Source organism: Rhipicephalus microplus, unplaced genomic scaffold (assembly GCF_043290135.1).
Source record: "Rhipicephalus microplus isolate Deutch F79 unplaced genomic scaffold, USDA_Rmic scaffold_321, whole genome shotgun sequence".
Taxonomy (NCBI): Eukaryota; Metazoa; Arthropoda; class Arachnida; order Ixodida; family Ixodidae; genus Rhipicephalus; species Rhipicephalus microplus.
This window is the reverse complement of record NW_027464889.1, coordinates 33571-47500: the sequence shown is the minus strand read 5'-3', so window position 1 is coordinate 47500 and position 13930 is coordinate 33571. Positions and strand designations below refer to the sequence as shown.

General features: G+C 61.8%; 2 non-coding genes and 1 pseudogene across 2 annotated transcripts; all 3 read right to left on the bottom strand.

Moving 5' to 3' along the window:
* LOC142793689 (large subunit ribosomal RNA) overlaps positions 1-11 on the bottom strand; it is a 4608-nt pseudogene extending 4597 nt beyond the window's left edge.
* A 1154-nt stretch (positions 12-1165) lies between these two features.
* LOC142793686 (5.8S ribosomal RNA) lies at positions 1166-1318 on the bottom strand. The gene has a single exon (XR_012891743.1). It is a non-coding gene; the product is annotated as a 5.8S ribosomal RNA (ribosomal RNA).
* A 1719-nt stretch (positions 1319-3037) lies between these two features.
* LOC142793682 (small subunit ribosomal RNA) lies at positions 3038-4852 on the bottom strand. Its single transcript, XR_012891739.1, has one exon. It is a non-coding gene; the product is annotated as a small subunit ribosomal RNA (ribosomal RNA).
* Between the last annotated feature and the right edge of the window lie 9078 nt (positions 4853-13930).

The following is a 13930-nucleotide window of genomic DNA, read 5'->3' as shown; positions in this document are numbered from 1 at the left end:
ATCTGAGGTCGACAGCGGATACATTCGCTTCCATCAACTTCCTGCACGACCGCGTGCGCTCGCCCTACCAAGTGCGCCCGCAACCCTGTACAGGGCCACTTCTTCACAAGGCTGGCAATCGGCTTCCCCGCTGCACGCGTGCGGCGCACAACCGGTGTGACGTGGAAGTGACGGGACACGTTCGTAAACCCATCGCGAACCGAGTACGACGCCCTACCAAGTGCGCCCGCAACCCTGTACAGGGTCACATCTTCACAAGGCTGGCAAGCGGCATTCCGCTGCGCGCGTGCGTCGTCCGAGCAGTTGCGTGATAAACGACCGTGTCGAAAGCCCAAACACCGCCGAGGCCAGTCGCCGCCGCCGCAAGGGCAGCCACGCAGCCTGGCGAGAGGCATCGTCTCGTGTAGCGTCGCCCCCGCCCCAACTGGAGTGGCCCAGTTTTTTGAACGGGACGGGAACTGCGAAGCACTTAGACCGACGGCGGACTACGACGAGAACGCCTTAAGCTTCGCCAACGTTTCGCCAACTCGTGCGGGAGACTTTTTCCGCTTCGCGGCAAGTCGTCGCGCCGTGCTCTCCGCATCAACCGCGTACGCAGCGAACCGCAAACGTCGGGCGCAGCCTCCTCACCTCCCTGCGCTTTGCGCGCGAACGTTCCCTGTTCGCGCGGCAAAGCCTGGAGGAGGCACGGCCCCGCAGCGTGTTCGAGCGCCCGGTCTACGGGACACCCTGCTTACTTCGAGGGCAACAAGCGCAACGCAAGGCTGCGATCTCGCGCACTTTGCGCACGGCTGGAGAAGCTTTGCTGGCCGGCTTTCGCTCCTCGTGTTTACCGTGCGTTAAAGTTGCGCGTCCGTGGCTCTCGCAGCTCTTGCGCGCCCGGTCGCAGAGAGGAGTACGCAACCTCGACCGCACTTTCCCTGCAGGCTTCCTTCCGACTCGAAGTCCTGCGGCGGTCTCAACGAGGTGCCACATCCTCAATGCAGTCGGTCGCCCCCGTTTCGGTTGGGCTCTGGCACGACGGTCGCCACCGTCTCGCCCTTGAGTGGCCGCTGTTGGCGCTCGCTGTGAGGTGTTCAGCGTGCTGTCCGTGTTGCCGACGCGGTCAAAACGAGTCGACGGCTCACGTTCCCTTGTGCGCCGAAGGCTCTCTTGATATGTGATCCGACCCTCAGACAGACGAAGCCAAGGGAAGACCCAAGGCCGCAATGTGCGTTCAAAGAATCAGTGCTCAGTGTGTCCTGCAATTCACACCAAGTCTCGCAGCTGGCTGCGTTCTTCATCGACCCGAGAACCGAGTGATCCACCGCTTAGAGTCGTGAAAAAGTGTTTGTTCAATTCCGTACAGTCAAAACCAAACGTTTCTGGCACTCGGCCAAACAGTGGCCAAGAAGGGCGCTTTTCAGCGCACGCTTGGACTCCAAAACTCTGCCGCGCCTTTTTCGGCTGCCGCAAATCGAGCAAACGGTGTGTTTCGGACGGCGTTTCGCTTTCGCTACTTGCGAGTGCTTTCGTGGTCCACCCCTCTATAAATACTCGGGAGGCGTCGAAGCCGGTTCTCCAAGCCGGACCCGTAGGTATCGTTGTGTGCTCGCTCTCATTGGCCCGCCTAACCAGAAAATGCCTGCGGTACACCCATTTGGATAAGAGTGCACGCAGATGCGGGCCTCGACGGCTACACATTTCCTCGGGCGGCCGCCTCCCGGCCTCCGTGGAGCGCGGGATGCACGGTCCCATCGACAAGCCTCTCCCGTTTTTACCGTGGCGTCGCGGTTCACCACGGCAGGCGGGTCGGTCTCCTCCGCATAAAAAGGGGGACCCCCGCTTTTTGTTCCACGAAATCGCACAAGCTTTTTTCGCATCCACGGTTTGCCACCGCACACCAAAATGCCGATCCGGCTGCCTACTTTAGCCAACAGGTGGAGCCAGGCGCGCCGTACTTGCGCGGCACTTCCCACGTCCACCGAAGTCGGTGCCAAGGACCACTTTCGGCGCCGGAGCCGCGTACGAGCCTACTCGAGGCGGAAGAACGAAGCCAGCAAGGGCCTGGCCGCAAGTGCGTTCAATTGTCGGGACGTCCAAGTCCCTCGTTCTTCCGTGCTTCCTCTTTCGGCAAGTCGTTGCGGCACCTTCCCAAAGCGCGCAGACCCGCTAATCGCGACGAGCGCGACGTGGCCGTGCCGCCTTTCCCTCGGCAGCAAGCAAAACGCCTGGCAACGTCGACGCTCCCCTAACCGCGATCTCGCACCGTGTTTCGTGTGGCGAATTCAAAAGCCGGCCGGCGCTGCTGCAACCATTACGGTCGGTACGCATACGCCGCGGAGGGCGGGACGGTCATCGGAGCGTGCGGTTCCTCCATCGAGTACTGCGCACCTCGGCCGTCGCATCGCCGTGCCATGACCGGCCGCGCGTCAACGCGAACCGGTGCCAGCGAGATCCCTCGCCTGCAAGAACCGACCGGCAGCCTCCGTCACCCGAGGACGCGGAGGCGCTTGCCGCGGACGGCGGGACGGTATGCACTGGTGCACAGCGGACCCGTCACATCGCCAGTTCCTTGACCGACCGCCGACGCTTGTGCCGTTCCTCTCGTACTTGGCAGTCGCCGCGCGATTGTCGGGTCTCGTTCTTGCACGCTCGAACGGTCGGGAGGGCACTCGGCTGGCGTTTCGGGAACGCGCAGCCTCGCCTTCTACCGACGTAACCACGACTCGCCGTTCGCGCTCCGCCGCTCCTGTTTACAGTACTAGGCGGTCCCGCAGCGGTCGGGTCGCGCATTTCGAGCGCTTCGAGCCACGGTGCAGTGGCGGGTCGAAAGCCGACCTATGAGTGCGTTGCGCCGTTTGTACCCGCGTCCGCCACCTGGCCGACCGTCCAAGGTCGCGGTGTTGGCGTCCGCTGGGCGCAACAATTTGTCACGGGGTGCCGCTCCACATTCAGGCAGCCCCGTGGGGAAAAGCCGACCCCGCGTCCAAACGGGGTCAGCGGCAGAAAGTGTCGGGCGCAGACGCAGCTGAGGCGCTCACCCTTCACAATCCGTTAATGATCCTTCCGCAGGTTCACCTACGGAAACCTTGTTACGACTTTTACTTCCTCTAAATGATCAAGTTTGGTCATCTTTCCAACAGACCGGCGCAACCGAAAGGCCGCGCCGGACATCGGTCCGAAGACCTCACTAAATCATTCAATCGGTAGTAGCGACGGGCGGTGTGTACAAAGGGCAGGGACGTAATCAACGCGAGCTTATGACTCGCGCTTACTGGGAATTCCTCGTTCAAGGGGAACAATTGCAAGCCCCTATCCCAATCACGAAAGAAGTTCCACGGGTTACCCAGTCTTTTCAGACAGGGATAAAGACACGCTGCTTCCTTCAGTGTAGCGCGCGTGCGGCCCCGGACATCTAAGGGCATCACAGACCTGTTATTGCTCTGTTTCGTGCGGCTAGGAGCCGCTTGTCCCTCTAAGAAGGTTGTAAGGTGCTGGGAACCCCGCACCTATTTAATAGGCTAGAGTCTCGTTCGTTATCGGAATTAACCAGACAAATCGCTCCACCAACTAAGAACGGCCATGCACCACCATCCACCGAATCAAGAAAGAGCTCTCAATCTGTCAATCCTCCCAGTGTCCGGGCCGGGTAAGTTTTCCCGTGTTGAGTCAAATTAAGCCGCAGGCTCCACTCCTGGTGGTGCCCTTCCGTCAATTCCTTTAAGTTTCAGCTTTGCAACCATACTTCCCCCGGAACCCAAATACTTTGGTTTCCCGGAAGCTGCCCGCCGAGTCATTTGAGTAACTCAGGCGGATCGCTGGTTGGCATCGTTTATGGTCAGAACTAGGGCGGTATCTGATCGCCTTCGAACCTCTGACTTTCGTTCTTGATCAATGAAAACATTCTTGGCAAATGCTTTCGCAGTAGTTCGTCTTGCGACGGTCCAAGAATTTCACCTCTAGCGCCGCAATACGAATGCCCCCGTCCGTCCCTCTTAATCATTACCTCGTATTCCAAAAACCAACAGAACAGAAACGAGGTCTTGTTCTATTATTCCATGCAAGTTTATTCAGGCGACTCGCCTGCGTTGAGCACTCTAATTTTTTCAAAGTAAAAGCACCGGCCATCTCGAGGCACACAATGAAGTGCACCAAGAAAGAACCGGCATGATGTTCAGTCCGAGCCGTCGCATCGGGTAGATGCACTACTCGTCTGGAACTGAGATCCAACTACGAGCTTTTTAACCGCAGCAGCTTTAGTATACGCTATTGGAGCTGGAATTACCGCGGCTGCTGGCACCAGACTTGCCCTCCAATTGATCCTCGTTAAAGGATTTAGAGTGTACTCATTTCAATTACGGGGCCTCAAAAGAGTCCCGTATTGTTATTTTTCGTCACTACCTCCCCGTGCCGGGAGTGGGTAATTTGCGCGCCTGCTGCCTTCCTTGGATGTGGTAGCCGTTTCTCAGGCTCCCTCTCCGGAATCGAACCCTGATTCTCCGTTACCCGTAACAACCATGGTAAGCAAGTAACCTACCATCGAAAGTTGATAAGGCAGACACTTGAAAGAAACGTCGCCGGCTCGTGGCCATGCGATCAGCACAAAGTTATCCAGAGTCACCACACAATACGGGCCGAAACCCGATCGATCTTGGTCTAATAAAAGCACCCGTTACCCAAAGGGCTCCAGGCTCACTGCATGTATTAGCTCTAGAATTGCCACAGTTATCCAAGTAGGAAGAAACGATCTAAGGAACCATAACTGATTTAATGAGCCATTCGCGGTTTCGCCTTATTTCGGCATGTACTTAGACATGCATGGCTTAATCTTTGAGACAAGCATATGATTACTGGCAGGATCAACCAGGTAATCGTTCGACTGCGCGTCCGTCCTCGCCTTCGGCGGGCCGGACGCAGTCTGTGTGCGGCGGAGGCCACCTTCAGGCGCCCCAACACGCTTATTTTGCACTCCGAGATGACGGCGTTCGAGCTCGCTACGGCACAACCTTCCCGAAAGACGAGTGGGAGCCGTGCGGCAAGAAGCACGTTCATGCTCGCTCTTTTTCGTTGCATCGACTCGGTCGCGCCGTGCGGGTTGCCCAAGCCCGCTGCACTGTCGGTGGACCGGCCGGAACTAGCAACGGAGCCGAGACTGCAAAGCCGCCAGACGACGGGTCACGCCCGCGTCTTCGGCGCTTTCGCATCTGAATCGCCCGAGGACGACACGGAACACACCTCGATATCGTGGTAAAACGGCACCGTCCGACAACCAGCCCCTAACGCATCAAGCGGATGAGGCTGCAGACGACTGCCGTGGATTCCCCTGGAGCAGACCCGAGGACACGCTTGACGAGGCCGAAGCCCGCCGCATATCAGACACCCGGTCGCTTTCGCGTACGCCGCTCACGAGAACCCCCACATAATAGCAGCGATAAGTACCCAGACCTCCTTGGGCACTAATACGAGCGTACTCGAGAAAATTTCACCGCGGGTGTGCCCCGAAACGTGTGGCACGTTGAGCGTGCCACAAGTCTACGTCGCTCTCAAACCCGCCGAGGTCGTAGAATTTGCGACCCTACTCACGAAATTCCCACCGAGGATACGGCCGCAAACGTACCGCACCTTGGGTAGGCCACGAGTTTGTGCAACACTACGCTGACGGCACAGCACCGAGGTCGTGCGCGCACGCACGGGAAAATTCCGCCGCGGTTTCTGCCGAAAACGTGAGGCACCACGACTCTCCGCAAGTTCGCGTCGACTGCGAAAGACCGAAGTCGTGAACGACGTGTCCGCTACTCGCCGCCGACACGCTGGACACCAAACGTACAACGACTCGACGGCGTCGTAGAGGCCCACGACGCGGTTTTCCTTAACGACGTCTCGGCGTGGCACCGACAGGTTAGAACGGCCGACCAACGTTCCCTGTCCGCCGTTCGGCTCAGTCGAAGGGCTCGGCGACTTCGGCAACGCTGCGAAGCCGCACGGTGACGCACGCCATGTCCCCATTTTTTTTTTTTTCTTTCTGCGTCTGCCGGGGTGCCCCTATAATAGCAGCGATAAGCACCCAGACCGCCGTGGGTCGCTCGCCCCGGCTGACGTGGTTTTTCGTACTCCTGCGGCGGTCGCCGTCAAGCACGTCCAAATACGCTACTTTCGTGGGCGCATTCACGCTCTTTCGCTTCGCCGGAGTGCCAGCACTCACTCTGCCAAAAACGGCGAACATCCGAGCGGCGGTTCCCACTTTTGCGTCGGCGTCGCAAACCCCGCCCCGGCAGACGAGGTTTGCCGTACTCGTGCGACGGTGGCCGGCGGGCACGTCGAAAGACGCCGATATCGTGCGCGAATTGGCGCACCTTGGCTTCACCGGAGTGCCGCCACTGACTCCTCCAAAAACGGCGAAGATCCGAGCGGCGCTTCCCACTTTCGCATCGGCGTCCCGAACTCCGCCCCGGCTGACGCGGTTTACCGTACTCGTGCGACGGTCGCCGGCGAGCACGTGGAAAGACGCCGATATCGTGCCCGAATCGGCTCCGTTCGGCTTCGCCGGAGTGCCAGCACTGGCTCGGCGAAAGACGACGAACATCCGAGCGACGGTTCTCACTATTGCGTACGCGTCGCAAACCCCGCCCCGGCAGACGCACTTTGCCGTACTCGTGCGACGGTCGCCGGCGAGCACGTAGAAAGACGCCGATATCGTGCCGGAATCGGCCCCGTTTGGCTTCGCCGGAGTGCCAGCACTCACTCGGCCACAAACGGCGAACATCCGAGCGGCGGTTCCCACTTAGCCGTCGGCGTCCCGAACTCCGCCCCGGCAGACGCGGTTGCCGAGCTCGTGCGACTAGCGACCGCGAAGCCGTCTCGCGACGCCGCTTTCGTGCGCGGCTCCCACTGCGACCTGGGTCACCCGAGGTCGACGAGCAAGAAAGAATGTCGAAAAAAAATTTTTTTTTTTTTGCGTCTGCCGGGGTGCCCCTATAATAGCAGCGATAAGCACCCAGACCGCCATGGGTCGCTCGCCCCGGCTGACGTGGTTTTTCGTTTTCCTGCGGTGGTCGTCGTCAAGCACGTCCAAACACGCCACTTTCGTGGGCGCATTCGCGCTCTTTCGCTTCGCCGGAGTGCCAGCACTCACTCTGCCAAAAACGGCGAACATCCTAGTGGCGGTTCCCACTTTTGCGTCGGCGTCGCCAACCCCGCCCCGGCATACGCGGTTTGCCGTACTCGTGCGGCGGTGGCCGGCGGGCACGTCGAAAGACACCGATATCGTGCGCGAGTCGATGCTTCTTGGTCTCGCAGGAGGGCCGCCACTCACTCCTGCAAAAACGGCGAAGATCCGAGCGGCGCTTCCCACTTTTTCGTCGGCATCGCAAACCTCGCCCCGGCAGACGCGCTTTGCCGTACTCGTGCGACGGTCGCCGGCGAGCACGTCGAAATACGCCGATATCGTGCCCGAATCGGCCCCGTTTCGCTTCGCCGGAGTGCCAGCACTCACTCGGCCAAAAACGGCGAACATCCGAGCAGCGGTACCCACTTAGCCGTCGGCATCCCGAACTCCGCGCCGGCTGACGCGGTTGCCGAGCTCGTGCGACTAGCGACCGCGAACGCGTCTCGCGACGCCGCTTTCGTGCGCGGCTCCCATTGCGACCTGGGTTACCCGAGCTCGACCAGCAAAAAAGAAGGTCGAAAAAAAATTTTTTTTTTCTGCGTCTGCCGGGGTGCCCCTATAATAGCAGCGATAAGCACCCAGACCGCCGTGGGTCGCTCGCCCCGGCTGACGTGGTTTTTCGTACTCCTGCAGCGGTCGCCGTCAAGCACGTCCAAATACGCCACTTTCGTGGGCGCTTTCGCGCTCTTTCGCGTCGCCGGTGTGCCAGCACTCACTCTGCCAAAAACGGCGAACATCCTAGTGGCGGTTCCCACTTTTGCGTCGGCGTCGCCAACCCCGCCCCGGCATACGCGGTTTGCCGTACTCGTGCGGCGGTGGCCGGCGGGCACGTCGAAAGACACCGATATCGTGCGCGAGTCGATGCTTCTTGGTCTCGCAGGAGGGCCGCCACTCACTCCTGCAAAAACGGCGAAGATCCGAGCGGCGCTTCCCACTTTTTCGTCGGCATCGCAAACCTCGCCCCGGCAGACGCGCTTTGCCGTACTCGTGCGACGGTCGCCGGCGAGCACGTCTAAATACGCCGATATCGTGCCCGAATCGGCCCCGTTTCGCTTCGCCGGAGTGCCAGCACTCACTCGGCCAAAAACGGCGAACATCCGAGCAGCGGTACCCACTTAGCCGTCGGCATCCCGAACTCCGCGCCGGCTGACGCGGTTGCCGAGCTCGTGCGACTAGCGACCGCGAACGCGTCTCGCGACGCCGCTTTCGTGCGCGGCTCCCATTGCGACCTGGGTTACCCGAGCTCGACCAGCAAAAAAGAAGGTCGAAAAAAAATTTTTTTTTTCTGCGTCTGCCGGGGTGCCCCTATAATAGCAGCGATAAGCACCCAGACCGCCGTGGGTCGCTCGCCCCGGCTGACGTGGTTTTTCGTACTCCTGCAGCGGTCGCCGTCAAGCACGTCCAAATACGCCACTTTCGTGGGCGCTTTCGCGCTCTTTCGCGTCGCCGGTGTGCCAGCACTCACTCTGCCAAAAACGGCCAACATCCGAGCGGCGGTTCCCACTTTTGCGTCGGCGTCGTAAACCCCACCCCGGCAGACGCGGTTTGCCCTACTCGTTCGACGGTCGCCGGCGAGCGCGTCGAAAGACGCCGATATCGTGCGCTAATTGGCGCTCCTTGGCTTCTCCGGAGTGCCGCCACTCACTCCTCCAAAAACGGCGAAGATCCGAGCGGCGTTCTCCACTTTCGCATCGGCGTCCCGAACTCCGCCCGGGCTGACGCGGTTTACCGTACTCGTGCGACGGTCGCCGCCGGGCACGTCGAAAGACGCCGATATCGTGCCGTAATCGGCCCCGTTTGGCTTCGCCCGAGTGCCAGCACTCACTCGGCCAAAAACGGCGAACATCCGAGCAGCGTTTCCCACTTTCGCATCGGCGTCCCGAAGCCCGCCCCGGCAGACGCGGTTTGCCCTACTCGAGCGACGGTCGCCGGCGATCACGTCGAAAGGCGCCGAATTCGTGCACGAATCGATGCTTCTTGGTCTCGCAGGAGGGCCGCCACTCACTCCTGCAAAAACGGCGAAGATCCGAGTTGCGCTTCCCACTTTTTCGTCGGCGTCCCGAACTACGCCCCGGCTGACGCGGTTTACCGTACTCGTGCGACGGTCGCCGGCGGGCACTTCAAAATACGCCGATTTCGTGGGCGCATTCACGCTGTTTCGCTTCCCCGGAGTGCCAACACTCACTCTGCCGAAAGCGGCGATCATCCGAGCGGCGGTTCCCACTTTTGCGTCGGCTTCGCAAACGGCGCCCCGGCAGACGCGCTCGTGCGACGTACTCGTGCGACGGTCGCCGGCGAGCACGTCGAAAGACGCCGATATCGTGCTCGAATCGACCCCGTTTCGCTTCGCCGGAGTGCTGCCAGTCACGGCGCAGAAAACGGCGAACAAGTGTTTTTTTTTTTTTCCTAGAATTTGTGTTATAGAAGGCACATTTGATATCGGACGATAATTTTCAACTTTATCACGCGCACCGATTTTCGTGTAGAGGTTTGCAAGTTTATGGGAATTTCTCCACTTGGAATAATGCGATTTAGTAGTACTACGAGAACTTCATGGATGTACTCAAGGGTACGGGGCAAGTCAGTTACGTCAACACCTGCAGATTTTTTACACTTCAAACTGAAAATTGTTGGTTGTGAGTCCTCGTGTGATATTAAAGGCCGATTCGCTAACACATAGAACAAAGAAAGAAAGGAAGAAAAAACGCCCGCGCTCGCTCAAGAAACCTGGGTTCGCAACAAGTGGCAACAACAAGCAACCGAGCGAGTGCGCCAAAACCCGTGGCGGCCGAACAAACGCGAAGTCCCAACCGCGTCAGCCGGGGCGGCACGGGACAGGAAAAATCACTTCAGCCGGGGCGGCGGGGCACCGAATAAACCTCGTCACCTCGTCGCAGGATAAAAGAGGAAACAAAAAGTCTAAACAGCGTCTGCTGGAGCGAATGCGTAATAAAACAACAACAACAACAAAAAAAAAACACCCGCGCTCAAGAAGTCTGCAATCCTCACAAAAGGCGACTGTGACCGAGCAGCGTCAGCCGGGGCCGTGCGGAAACGGAAAAACCGCGACTACCGGGGCGTCGAGGCACCGAAAAATCCTCTTCAGCCGCGGCGAAAAAAAAAACAAAAAGAAAGACGGAGGGGGGGGGGGGAACCACGTCTGCCGGGGCGAAGGAAAAAAAAAACGCGTCTGCCGGGGCGAGCCCGGGTGCGGCACCACCGGGAAAACTGTGGCAAACAGACATGGCGATCGAGTGAGTGGGCCGCCAGCCAGGCTCAGCCAAAAAGTGCAAAGTCCGAACTGCGTCAGCCGGGGCGGCAAAAACCGCGTCAGCCGGGGCGGCGCAAAAAACCGCGTCTGCCGGGGCGGCACGAAACCGCGTCAGCCGGGGCGGGGCGAAAACTGCGTCAGCCGGGGCGAAAAGAAAAAAAAAAACGCGTCTGCCGGGGCAAGCCCGGGTGCGGCACCACCGGGAAAACTGTGGCAAACAGACATGGCGATCGAGTGAGTGGGCCGCCAGCCAGGCACAGCCGAAAAGTGCAAAGTCCGAACCGTGTCAGCCGGGGCGACGCAAAAACCGCGTCAGCCGGGGCGGCGCGAAAACCGCGTCAGCCGGGGCGGCACGAAACCGCGTCAGCCGGGGCGGCGCGAAAACTGCGTCAGCCGGGGCGGCGCGAAAACCTCGTCAGCCGGGGCGAGCGAAAAGGGGGGGGGGGGGGGAACCACGTCTGCCGGGGCGAAAGAAAAAAAAAACGCGTCTGCCGGGGCGAGCCCGGGTGCGGCACCACCGGGAAGACTGTGGCAAACAGACATGGCGATCGAGTGAGTGGGCCGCCAGCCAGGCTCAGCCCAAAAAGTGCCAAGTCCGAACTGCGTCAGCCGGGGCGGCAAAAACCGCGTCAGCCGGGGCGGCGCGAAAACCGCGTCTGCCGGGGCGGCGCGAAAACTGCGTCAGCCGGGGCGAGCCCGGGTGCGGCACCACCGGGAAAACTGTGGCTAACAGACATGGCGATCGAGTGAGTGGGCCACCAGCCAGGCTCAGCCAAAAAGTGCCAAGTCCGAACTGCGTCAGCCGGGGCGGCAAAAACCGCGTCAGCCGGGGCGGCGCAAAAAAACCGCGTCTGCCGGGGCGGCACGAAACCGCGTCAGCCGGGGCGGCGCGAAAACTGCGTCAGCCGGGGCGAAAGAAAAAAAAAAACGCGTCTGCCGGGGCGAGCCCGGGTGCGGCACCACCGGGAAAACTGTGGCAAACAGACATGGCGATCGAGTGAGTGGGCCGCCAGCCAGGCACAGCCGAAAAGTGCTAAGTCCGAACTGCGTCTGCCGGGGCGGCACGAAACCGCGTCAGCCGGGGCGGCGCGAAAACCGCGTCTGCCGGGGCGGCACGAAACCGCGTCAGCCGGGGCGGCGCGAAAACTGCGTCAGCCGGGGCGAGCCCGGGTGCGGCACCACCGGGAAAACTGTGGCAAACAGACATGGCGATCGAGTGAGTGGGCCGCCAGCCAGGCACAGCCGAAAAGTGCTAAGTCCGAACTGCGTCTGCCGGGGCGGCACGAAACCGCGTCAGCCGGGGCGGCGCGAAAACCGCGTCTGCCGGGGCGGCACGAAACCGCGTCAGCCGGGGCGGCGCGAAAACTGCGTCAGCCGGGGCGAGCCCGGGTGCGGCACCACCGGGAAAACTGTGGCAAACAGACATGGCGATCGAGTGAGTGGGCCGCCAGCCAGGCACAGCCGAAAAGTGCTAAGTCCGAACTGCGTCAGCCGGGGCGGCAAAAACCGCGTCAGCCGGGGCGGCGCAAAAAACCGCGTCTGCCGGGGCGGCACGAAACCGCGTCAGCCGGGGCGGCGCGAAAACTGCGTCAGCCGGGGCAAAAGAAAAAAAAAAACGCGTCTGCCGGGGCGAGCCCGGGTGCGGCACCACCGGGAAAACTGTGGCAAACAGACATGGCGATCGAGTGAGTGGGCCGCCAGCCAGGCACAGCCGAAAAGTGCTAAGTCCGAACTGCGTCTGCCGGGGCGGCACGAAACCGCGTCAGCCGGGGCGGCGCGAAAACCGCGTCTGCCGGGGCGGCACGAAACCGCGTCAGCCGGGGCGGCGCGAAAACTGCGTCAGCCGGGGCGAGCCCGGGTGCGGCACCACCGGGAAAACTGTGGCAAACAGACATGGCGATCGAGTGAGTGGGCCGCCAGCCAGGCACAGCCGAAAAGTGCTAAGTCCGAACTGCGTCTGCCGGGGCGGCACGAAACCGCGTCAGCCGGGGCGGCGCGAAAACCGCGTCTGCCGGGGCGGCACGAAACCGCGTCAGCCGGGGCGGCGCGAAAACTGCGTCAGCCGGGGCGAGCCCGGGTGCGGCACCACCGGGAAAACTGTGGCAAACAGACATGGCGATCGAGTGAGTGGGCCGCCAGCCAGGCACAGCCGAAAAGTGCAAAGTCCGAACCGTGTCAGCCGGGGCGACGCAAAAACCGCGTCAGCCGGGGCGGCGCGAAAACCGCGTCAGCCGGGGCGGCAGGAAACCGCGTCAGCCGGGGCGGCGCGAAAACTGCGTCAGCCGGGGCGGCGCGAAAACCTCGTCAGCCGGGGCGAGCGAAAAGGGGGGGGGGGGGGAACCACGTCTGGCGGGGCGAAAGAAAAAAAAAACGCGTCTGCCGGGGCGAGCCCGGGTGCGGCACCACCGGGAAGACTGTGGCAAACAGACATGGCGATCGAGTGAGTGGGCCGCCAGCCAGGCTCAGCCCAAAAAGTGCCAAGTCCGAACTGCGTCAGCCGGGGCGGCAAAAACCGCGTCAGCCGGGGCGGCGCGAAAACCGCGTCTGCCGGGGCGGCGCGAAAACTGCGTCAGCCGGGGCGAGCCCGGGTGCGGCACCACCGGGAAAACTGTGGCTAACAGACATGGCGATCGAGTGAGTGGGCCACCAGCCAGGCTCAGCCAAAAAGTGCCAAGTCCGAACTGCGTCAGCCGGGGCGGCAAAAACCGCGTCAGCCGGGGCGGCGCAAAAAAACCGCGTCTGCCGGGGCGGCACGAAACCGCGTCAGCCGGGGCGGCGCGAAAACTGCGTCAGCCGGGGCGAAAGAAAAAAAAAACGCGTCTGCCGGGGCGAGCCCGGGTGCGGCACCACCGGGAAAACTGTGGCAAACAGACATGGCGATCGAGTGAGTGGGCCGCCAGCCAGGCACAGCCGAAAAGTGCTAAGTCCGAACTGCGTCTGCCGGGGCGGCACGAAACCGCGTCAGCCGGGGCGGCGCGAAAACCGCGTCTGCCGGGGCGGCACGAAACCGCGTCAGCCGGGGCGGCGCGAAAACTGCGTCAGCCGGGGCGAGCCCGGGTGCGGCACCACCGGGAAAACTGTGGCAAACAGACATGGCGATCGAGTGAGTGGGCCGCCAGCCAGGCACAGCCGAAAAGTGCTAAGTCCGAACTGCGTCTGCCGGGGCGGCACGAAACCGCGTCAGCCGGGGCGGCGCGAAAACCGCGTCTGCCGGGGCGGCACGAAACCGCGTCAGCCGGGGCGGCGCGAAAACTGCGTCAGCCGGGGCGAGCCCGGGTGCGGCACCACCGGGAAAACTGTGGCAAACAGACATGGCGATCGAGTGAGTGGGCCGCCAGCCAGGCACAGCCGAAAAGTGCTAAGTCCGAACTGCGTCTGCCGGGGCGGCACGAAACCGCGTCAGCCGGGGCGGCGCGAAAACCGCGTCTGCCGGGGCGGCACGAAACCGCGTCAGCCGGGGCGGCGCGAAAACTGCGTCAGCCGGGGCGAGCCCGGGTGCGGCACCACCGGGA